The sequence below is a fragment of the Lathyrus oleraceus genome, chromosome 3 (assembly GCF_024323335.1).
Source record: "Lathyrus oleraceus cultivar Zhongwan6 chromosome 3, CAAS_Psat_ZW6_1.0, whole genome shotgun sequence".
In the NCBI taxonomy this organism is placed as follows: domain Eukaryota; kingdom Viridiplantae; phylum Streptophyta; class Magnoliopsida; order Fabales; family Fabaceae; genus Lathyrus; species Lathyrus oleraceus.
In genome coordinates this window covers 106,170,726-106,180,766 of record NC_066581.1, presented here as the reverse complement: position 1 = coordinate 106,180,766, position 10,041 = coordinate 106,170,726, and positions in this window count along the sequence as shown.

The window sequence follows — 10,041 nt, the reverse complement described above, 5'->3', positions numbered from 1 at the left end:
CACCAAATGAGCATCAATCTCATATTTCTTCAGATGAAGAGCTTCGCTATCACAGGAGATCTTGGGATCTCCTCCAATCCACTGAAAGGTACCTTGTTAGATATGGGCATACCCAAGAGATGGGAATACTCCTCTAACATGGGCGCAAGCTGATAGTCGGGAAAAGTGAAGCATCGATAAAGAGGATCATAGTACTAAACCAAAACACTTAGAAGTCCTTCAACCATATAAGTAGATAATATAGACAAGAGCTCCCCATAATGTTGCTTGAAGTCCAAGGGATCTAATACAAAGGATGATAACTTCCTTAACTCTTTCAAATGAGCAACAATCACACATAAGGCAAACACAAACAAAGGTCAAGGGATGGATCAAGTCATCATCAAGATCAATCATCCATTTTGGTGGATTATGGATTTCACCTTATCAACACCCAAGTTACATTGATATTGATGAGACTGATCGGATCAACCAAGAATCAAAGGGTTTGTTATGATTCACGAGCATGGAGTCGGGTTAAGAACCATACCAAAGGAGTGTACTAAGGATAAAAACCTATAGATCATGTTCTAAAAGTTCCCAGAGTCTTGATCCCATCTATCAGATACTATAGGTTAGGATGATTGACTCATCAACCCATAGTATTCTCAAGAGAAACTCGTTTGAGTGTAGTATCGTGTAACAACTGTTATCAAGTCTACACATGAACAGTCTCTGCACTACGTCCTAAAAAGGCTAAGTTGGGTTACTCGTGTGACATCAGTAACTCCAATTTAGAGAAAGTAATTCTTATCCATGACTTACTCGTGTGACATCAGTAACTCCAACGAGGTCTCCACTGAGTGGGGGATATCATGTTAACTCTTTCAGAAGTACTCCTTCAAATCCAACATGACTACACCACCCTCCTATCTTAGATTTCACTCAAGTTCAGGTTAGGACTTATCTCACCACACAGAGTATCATACAACAATCTATACAAGCAAACAATCAAATATACAAATATATACACACAAAAAGTAGGCTAAACCCACTAAGGACTACACCCCTATCAGAGTCTCCACTTAATTTATATAGCGGTAAATTCATGACCATCAAGCTATGGAAAAACTTGACGTCAATAAAACCAGAGTCGACACCGTGCTTTTATTGTTTCCAAAGGAAAAAGGGAAAAAGTACGAACAAAACCCAATGATAAGAAGTTTTCAAATCAAAACTAATAAAATGTCAGAGATTACAGGTAAGGGGGTTGGTTACATAGAGGGAAGGTGTTAGCACCCAAAGTGTCCTAGGTACTTCTAGGGAGCCCTTTTTTGTGTGAAAGTGATTTGTTCAAAATGGTGTTTGATAAAATATAGAGTGAGGGGATGAGAAAAGAATTCATTAATTATATTTTATGTTTGACAAGACCTTCGGCCTTATGCCCACGTACCAACGTAAAAATGAGGGATCAAAATATCGTAGTTCGTGGTAAAAATTTCAAATAAGCTGGTGAATTGATTTTAACAAAATTTTAACAGAGAAGGTACAAAAGGCCAAAAAAACTTGAATGAGGTTGTTAGTTCTTTTTGTCTTTTTGAAATTAAAGTAAATATAGTTAAGTTTATTTACAAATTTGATTAAGAAAAAGTTTGAAAATTCATTGGCATAAGGCCAAAATTTCTAATCATTAAAATATGTCTAAGTTGAAAAACACAAACAAATAAGTTTTTTTGAAAAGAGGGAGAGATTTTAAAATTTAAGTGGAGGAGATGAAGGGACTATCCTAGACAAAAACTAAAAGTTAAGGGTTGAAAAGATCTGACCAATGGGATGCAATCCAACAGACAAGAATGTCATATAGAAACTCATTTTCCTTTGGACTTTAGCAAGCAACAAGCATAATTAATATCCAAGCAAACCATATGAAGATCAAGGCATAAAATAAAGATAGCAATAATATCCAAGCAAGCAATCCAATAGCTAGCAGTTTTCAATTTTTTCCAATGTATCAGATGAGAATATTCCTTGTGGTGAACTCAAAAGCAATCATCAGATATCAACAATAATAACAAGATAGCAATTAAGCACAAAGACAAAGAGACAGGTGAATCAAGGTCACTCAAGGCTTGCATCATATGAAAGGCATAAGCAAGGATAACTTAGTCTTAGATAGTGACATTGGCCAAGTCCTCAAAGCAAAGGGAAGTTGCCTATCCTAAGTCCAAAAGCTCAGATCAAGTCTAACAGTCCACCAAGATATTTTTTAGGGTTTTTGTTGTTATTATGTGTTTTAAGGTCCTATGACCATAAACAAAAACAAAAAAAGCAAACAATATATACAATCACACGATATGGCTCAAGTGAGCAAAGTGAAAAGAAGTGAAACATAAACAAGTTGATGAAATATAAATGGCAGATGAATGATAAAGGTACTGAAATTTAAAATGCATTAAATAAATGACTTGAAAGTAAAGCAACATTAATAAAGAGTTAGTCAAATGTTAGTGAAGAGTTTTAGTTGTTTAATTCATTCTTTGGATAACACTTAACCATTCATTCACAAGTAAGAATTCTTGAACCAAGACATCATCCATGAGAAGGGCTCCAACTTGGATAAATCAACAAGTATGTCAATAGCTCCTATGAAAGGAAAAAAGGTCAAGTTTTCACACAATGCCATGAAGAATGGGAGACTTACCATCTCACTTATAAGAATGATATTCCTTTTTGGTCAAATTTAGCTCTATGTGAAGCAATCGTAATTGGACTTATGTAGAAGTCACAACTATCTGAGGTCGGTAATAAAAACATAGGTGTTAATGCATTTTATTTGTACAAAGAACTAAACTCCTAAAATATACCACGCACTAAAAGAAATGGGAAGGACCTATCGCAGTTAGGCTCATGTTGATTCATCTGACACAAGGTCATTGATGAATCAACTACCATTAGACATGAAGATAATTCATTGGTCAATGATGGATTAGGGAAGAATAGGGATGAAGATAAAGAGGGAAGGAGAAATAGAAACCCAAATTGATCATATGAGGAATTTCATCTTATCAATATTATCCATTCATTTTGGGAGATAAAATTTACATTTCATCAAGGCCAAACAAAAAGTCAAACATCACAAGACCAATTAAATAGCTCAACATAATTTTCAAATAATTATTCAATTAAAAATAAAATTAAAAATTAACTAAAATGCATCTTAAAATGTACAAAACCTCAAATCCCTTTGTAAGACCCCAATTTTGACCCTAAGATCCCTCATGCTATCTCTTCATATGCATTAGAATTGGGATCATACCTTGGCATCCTCCTTACCCCTCATTAATTGGGTTTACATTGGAAGAGATCATCAAGCACCATGTGATTGTATCATACTTTGTATTTTATCATCTTTACTAACCAAAATACCAAAAATATGTCTTTGCATTTGTCTAATTCTTTTGTAGGTAGGGCACATGATCACCTTTGATCCATCAAGCTCACATCTAGGATTTAAGACCCTCATTGCCAATAGCACAATCAAGGAATGGTCTACAATGGATTTAGACATTATATATGAGTCCCTATGAGCTTCATATGTTATTTTGATCATCAAATCATCAAGAGTCTGAGGTTGGTTTGCTTTGGAAACCCTAGTTCATCTGGGTATCTTATGTAACTTCTTCACCAAGCTTCTTCAACAATTGATCAAATATTTCAAGGGGACATCTCAAATTTAATTATCTTATGCATATATGATCTCCCATGAGTCCCAAAAGTCAAGATAATTGCAATCTAGCAAGTTGGTTAATGGTGGTTGACCAGAGGAATTCATCTAATCAAAACTGGGGTCCCCCAGACCCTATCTCCTACAATGTTTGTCATATGAAAATGATTCCAAGTACAACGTTACTCTAAATGACATTCCAAACAACTTTAATGTTGAGTTCTAGAGCTAGTTTTGCTTGGAAAGTCATTTTTTATGGTGAACGATTATAGATCATTTTGTTTAAACCCTAATTTGGAGGTCAACTTCCCAAGACCATAACTTGCTCAATGTTTATGAGATGAAATATTTCCAAGTTTTAAAATCAAATTCAAGGTGTCTACTTCAACTTTTATTTTTGGAGGAAGAGCTAATTCAACTTTTATGAGCATGTGATATGAGGATACATTATAGGTCATTTTGGACCAATACCATTGAACAAGTGATTTTCCTCAACTTCAAAAATGCATAACTCCTTCATCCCAAATCCAAATGAGATCAAATTTGTGACCATTTTGAATGACTTTGAAATAGTTACAACTTTGACGAATAGACTTTTCTCATTTGAAGCTCACATAAAAAGTTAGCCAAGGTGGAATAAGTGAACATATGGCTTATTACTTAGAATTTTTTTTTATATGTTAAATTTTCCAAACTTCCACCTCAAAATTCAAAATGATACAAGCCTTAAATGGAAAACTGTTCAACATAAGAGTTGTTTCTCTTGATCTAACCTTTCCAAAAATTCCAATTTCATCCATTTTAGACAAGATTTGAATGGGTTGCGCATGGCTTGAACATAGCATTATCATTTGGCAAAATCAAAACTTCAAACAGCCATACACATTTTTCTTGCATTCCAAGTTGCTTTCAGACTCATTCACACTTGATTATGGACCTAAGAGAGTGACTTCATGGGCCTGTACACGCCTATGCAAACATGCATCATCCATTTCCAAATTTGGAAGCTTAATTTCGAGGTGCAAATAACATGAGATGCAGCTATAAATAGAGGTCCCTATGCTAAGAATTAAAGATCCCTTCGTGCCAGCTTTGCTCCAATACCCTAAACCCTTCCATTTAAAAGGAGAAACCTGAGAATTTTCTTTAAAAATTGAGTTTGAATATCACTGTTTTGAGATTCAAAACTCCAGGGATCCAAAGCCTTTGATTGATTCTAATCTACTTCTGTAAGCTTCCTGAGTGAGATCAAGCAAAAATCAAAGCAAGAGCAATCGAATTATGCACTGCATTAAAGGTATTTTCCATAATTTTTCATCTCTTAGATTCCCACTCAACTCTCCATAATTCTCTTGGTTCCTTGGTTGTCTAAAGTCCTACCAATGTAGGCAAGAAGTTTGAGTTGCTTTGAGTTCAAATCGAAGCAACTCAGATCGTGTACCTCAAATTTCAACTCCATGTATCTATCAATATACTTGGAGTTAGGATGAATTGAGGCCAGATTCGTGATTAGTGCCATTTTTATTTTAAAATCATGTCCTTCTTTTTTATTTTAGTGATGGTGATGAGTGGACCAGTCCGACAAGGTGACCGGAGTTTTACTCTGGAGATGTGTTGGCATGGTCCAGAGCCATATGATCTATCCAATTTGTTTTAATCATAAGCGTTGGTTTTGAATACCACTTGTGTGGCACGCTGACTCAACTCCATGGTGTAACGCACGTTTAGATCCGCTTGATCTTCCACCTTAATTAATGAGGGAGATCAAGTGATCCACGTTTTTTTGATTTTCCAAATTTCCATTTTATTTTGTTATTTTCATTCATTCATATTAATTTTAATATTGATCCAAAAAATATGAGAGTTTCATCAAAACATTTTAAATAAAATCCTCTTTCATTTTCTGAATTAAAATTATTTTTTGGATCATTATTAATATTTTTCATGATTTAATTGATTTTGTGAATATTTGTAATTGTTTAAAAATACTTTTAAGTTTCCAAAAATTATGAAATTTTTTCTCCAAGGTCCTTTGACCTTGTTTGACCTATGATAAATCTCATGGCCATTTCTTTGGTGTTTTGATGAGGTTTTAGGAAATTGACCAACCATTATTTAATTTAATGCATATTTTTAATTGTTTTTAATTGTTTAAATGCCAAATAAATTGTGTAGAGCCATTTTAATTGACTTGTTGAGTTTGACTTGTGTTGTTGAGCCTTGGTCAAGGTTGATTTGACTTTGTTAGGTTAAGATCATTGGATTTAGGGGATTGATGAAATGTACATTCCATCTCCCAAAATGAGTGAATGATCTTAATTTGGTAAAAGTCCTCTTTTGACCAGTTTGTGATTGATCCATTTCCCCTCCCTCTTCATCTCATTCCCCTTATTTATTCATTCATATCATGGACCTATGATATCTCTATATCCTAAGGCTAGTTGATTGCAAAATCAACATGAGTATGAATGAGATTAGGTCCACCTCTTTGCATATTCTTTTTGTGTGTGGTATATTTTCATGAGCATAGTCCATTATACTATTGTCTCTAACATGCATTAACACCAAAATTGTATTGCCCGACCTCAAATAGTTGTGACTTCTACATAAGTCCAATTACGATTGCTTAACATAGCGCTAAATTTGTGACGTAAATGGTATAACGTTCTAGTAAGTGATATTGTAAGTCTCCCTTCTTTCATGGTATTGTATGGAAACTTGGGCTTTTTTCCTTCCTTTAGAAAATGTCTTGGTTCAAGGATCCATGCTTGTGATAAGTGGGTTGAGTGTTCTCCAAAGAATGACTTAAACAAAAACAAAACAAAAGCAATACTAACTTCTAATCAACTAACAATTAACATTTAATTTCAAGCCATTTACTTTTATGCACTTTAATTTTGAGCTGTTAATTCATTTGCCATTATTCATACCATTCAATTTGTTTACTTAATGCCATTTTTAGTTTGCCCAGTTAGGCCATAATTTGTGATATATTATGTTTGTATATATTTGTTTGCTTGTGTGGTCTTTTGACCTTAATGTACATAATAATAACAAAAACCCTAAAGAATATCTTGTGTGGACTGTTGGTTTGATCTGAGACTATTGGACTTAGAATTTAAGCAACATTCCCTTAGCAAAGGACTTGGCCAATGCCAATTTTGATGAAACCAAGTGCTTGTGAAGTGAAATTTCATCTGATACAATAATAAAGATCCATTTGAGTTCATCTGCAACATGATCATATTGAAGTTGTTATTTTGAACATGTGTCTAATGCCATCTTTGAAGTCATCTGATACACGGAATTTTGAATAAAGATCATGGAGTTGCTAATCTCGGATGTGGCTATCTTTATTTGATGCCTTGCTTTTCACCTTGCTATTTGTGTATTGATGTTGCATGATTCTAAAGTCCAAAGGAAATTTGGGTTTCTATATGACATTCTTGTCTATTGGATTGCATCCTATTGGTCAAATCTTTTCAACACTTAACTTTTAAATTTGTGCTTAGGATTAGTCTCTTCATCTCTTCCCCACTTCTTTAATTTCAAAATTTATCCCTCCTTTTAAAAATATTCTTTGCTTGTGTTTTCTAAACTTAGACTCTTTGCAAACTAGAAACTTTGGCCCTATGCCATTACATTTTCAAACTTATTTTCTTAATCAAACTTGTAAATAAGTTTAACTATACTTGACGTAAAATTTCAAAAGCCAAAAAGAATTAAAACTCATTCAAACTCTTTTAGGCCTTTTGTGCGTCTTTTAAACTTAAAATTTTGTTAAATGCAATGCACTCATTGAAATTGTTACCATGAACTACGAGGTTTTGATCCCTCATTTTATGTTGGTACGTAGGCACAAGTCTGAAGGTCTTGTCAAACACAAAAATATAATTAATGAATTCTTATCTCATCCCTCCATTCTATTTATTGCAAACATCATATTGTACAAAAATACATATGCACACAAAAAAGGGCTCCTTAGGAGTACCTAGGACACTTTGGGTGCTAACACCTTCCCTTTGTGTAACCAACCCCCTTACCTGTAATCTCTGGCATTTTATTAGTTTTGATTTGAAAACTTCTTATCTTTTGGGTTTTGTTCGTACGTTTCCCTTTTCCCTTGGAAACAATAAAAGCGCGGTGGCGACTCTGGTTTTATTGATGTCTAGCTTATCCATAACTTAATGGTCATGAATTTACCACTACATAAATTAAGTGGCGACTCTGCTGGGGAGTAGTCTCCAGTGGGTTTAGCCTACTTTTTTGTGTGTATATAATTGTATATTTGATGTATGTATATTTGTTTGTATGATATAATCTGCTTGTTGTGCTTGGTGATCTCTGAGTTGAGAGATAAGTTCTAACCCGAACTTGAGTGCAATTAAGATAGGAGGATGGTATAGTCATGTTCGACTTGTGTGGTGTAGTCCTTAACAAGTTGGCTTGAGACCCATATACTCAGTGGAGACCCTTTTGGAGTTATGAATATCACACAAGTTATTTGTGGTTAGGCATTACTATCTCTGATTTGGGGTCAGAGAAGCTGAGGACCATAGAACATTTAACCCCTCTTGGCCTATTTAGGACGTAGTGCGGAGACTGTTCAAGTGTAGACTTGATAACAGTTGTTACACTGTACTACACTCAGACGAGATTCTCTTGAGAATATTATGGGTTGATGAGTCAGTCATTTTAACCTGTAATATCTAATAGATGGAATTAAGACTCTGGGGAACTTTTTAGAACATGATCTAAAGGTTTTTATCCTTAGTTCCCTCCTTTGGGATGGTCCTTACCCAGACTCCATGCTCGTGACTCACAACAAACCCTTGATTCTTGGTTGATCCAATCAAGTTTTGTCAATATCAATGGAACTTAGGTGTTGATAAGGTGTAAACCATAATCCACCAAAATGGATGATTGATCTTGACAGTGATTTGATTCATCCCTTGACCTTTGTTTGTTTTCCTTGTGTGTGATCCCTTATTTGTGATTTTTGCATTCATGAATTCATGCGCATCATAACATTCATCACACCAAAAATTTCAAGGAACTGAGGTCTTATTTGCAAATATTTTCAGACCATGGATTGTGGACGAAGGAACACTAAGAAGTACAGTTTCAGATGTCCAGATCTGAAAGAGTTAAGGAAGCTAGCATCTTTTGTATTAGATCCCTTGGACTTCAAACAACGTCATGGGAAGCTTCTGTCTATCTTGTCTGCTGATGTGGTTGAAGGACTTCTGAGTGTATTGGTTCAGTTCTATGATCCTCTCTACCGTTGCTTCACTTTTCCTGATTATCAGCTTGTGCCTATGTTAGAGGAGTATGCCCATCTCTTGGGAATACCTGTTTCTAGCAAATTTCCTTTTAGTGGATTGGATGAGATTCCCATATCTCATATTATTGCTGAAGCTCTTCACTTGAAGAAGTCTGAGATTGAGGCTCATTGGGTGAAGAAAGGAGGATTGTTTGGATTGACTTCTGAGTTCCTCATCAAGGAAGTTACTGCCTTTGCTCAAGCCGGTAGTGTGGATGCTTTTGAAGCCATCTTTGTGTTTCTCATCTATGGTTTGGATTTGTTCCCTAACATTGACGGTTTTGTTGATGTTAACGCCATTAGAATTTTCTTGATTGGGAACCCTGTGCCTACTCTGTTAGGAGATACGTACTTCTCTTTGCATCTAAGGAATTCTAAGGGTGGTGGAACGATTGTGTGTTGTGTTCCTCTTTCGTACAAGTGGCTTATTTCGTACTTGCCTCAGACGCCTGCTTTTGTGGGGAACAAACAATGTCTACGGTGGTCTCAGAGACTTATGTGTCTCACTAATGATGATATAGTTTGGTATGACCCTTCATTAAGAAGTTTGGAGATAATTGATTATTGTGGTGAATTCTATAAAGTGCCTCTTGTTGGTACACAGGGAGGAATTAACTACAATCCTGCTTTGGCTCGTCGTCAACTTGGGTTCCCCTTGAGAGACAAACCTTATAACACTTTGTTAGAATGTATTTTATATCAAGAGGGTAAATATCCCCAAAATTTGAAGCAAAAAATTGTGCATGCTTGGCATAATGTGCATAGGAAGGGAAGATCCGAGCTTGGTCCATGCAATTGTGTAGCTTTGGAAGCTTACACTCTTTGGGTGAAGAAGAGAGCTTTGGAATTGAAGATGTCTTATGCTTGTGAAAGACCTATGTCTATGGTTGTGGTTGAGCCATTAACTTTCCCTAACCAAGATGTAGAGGAGTTGGAAGACGCTCTCGCAAAGATGAAGCAAGAGAAGGTTATGTGGGAAGAGTGTTTCCATGCTTTTAGCAGAAAGCATGAGGAG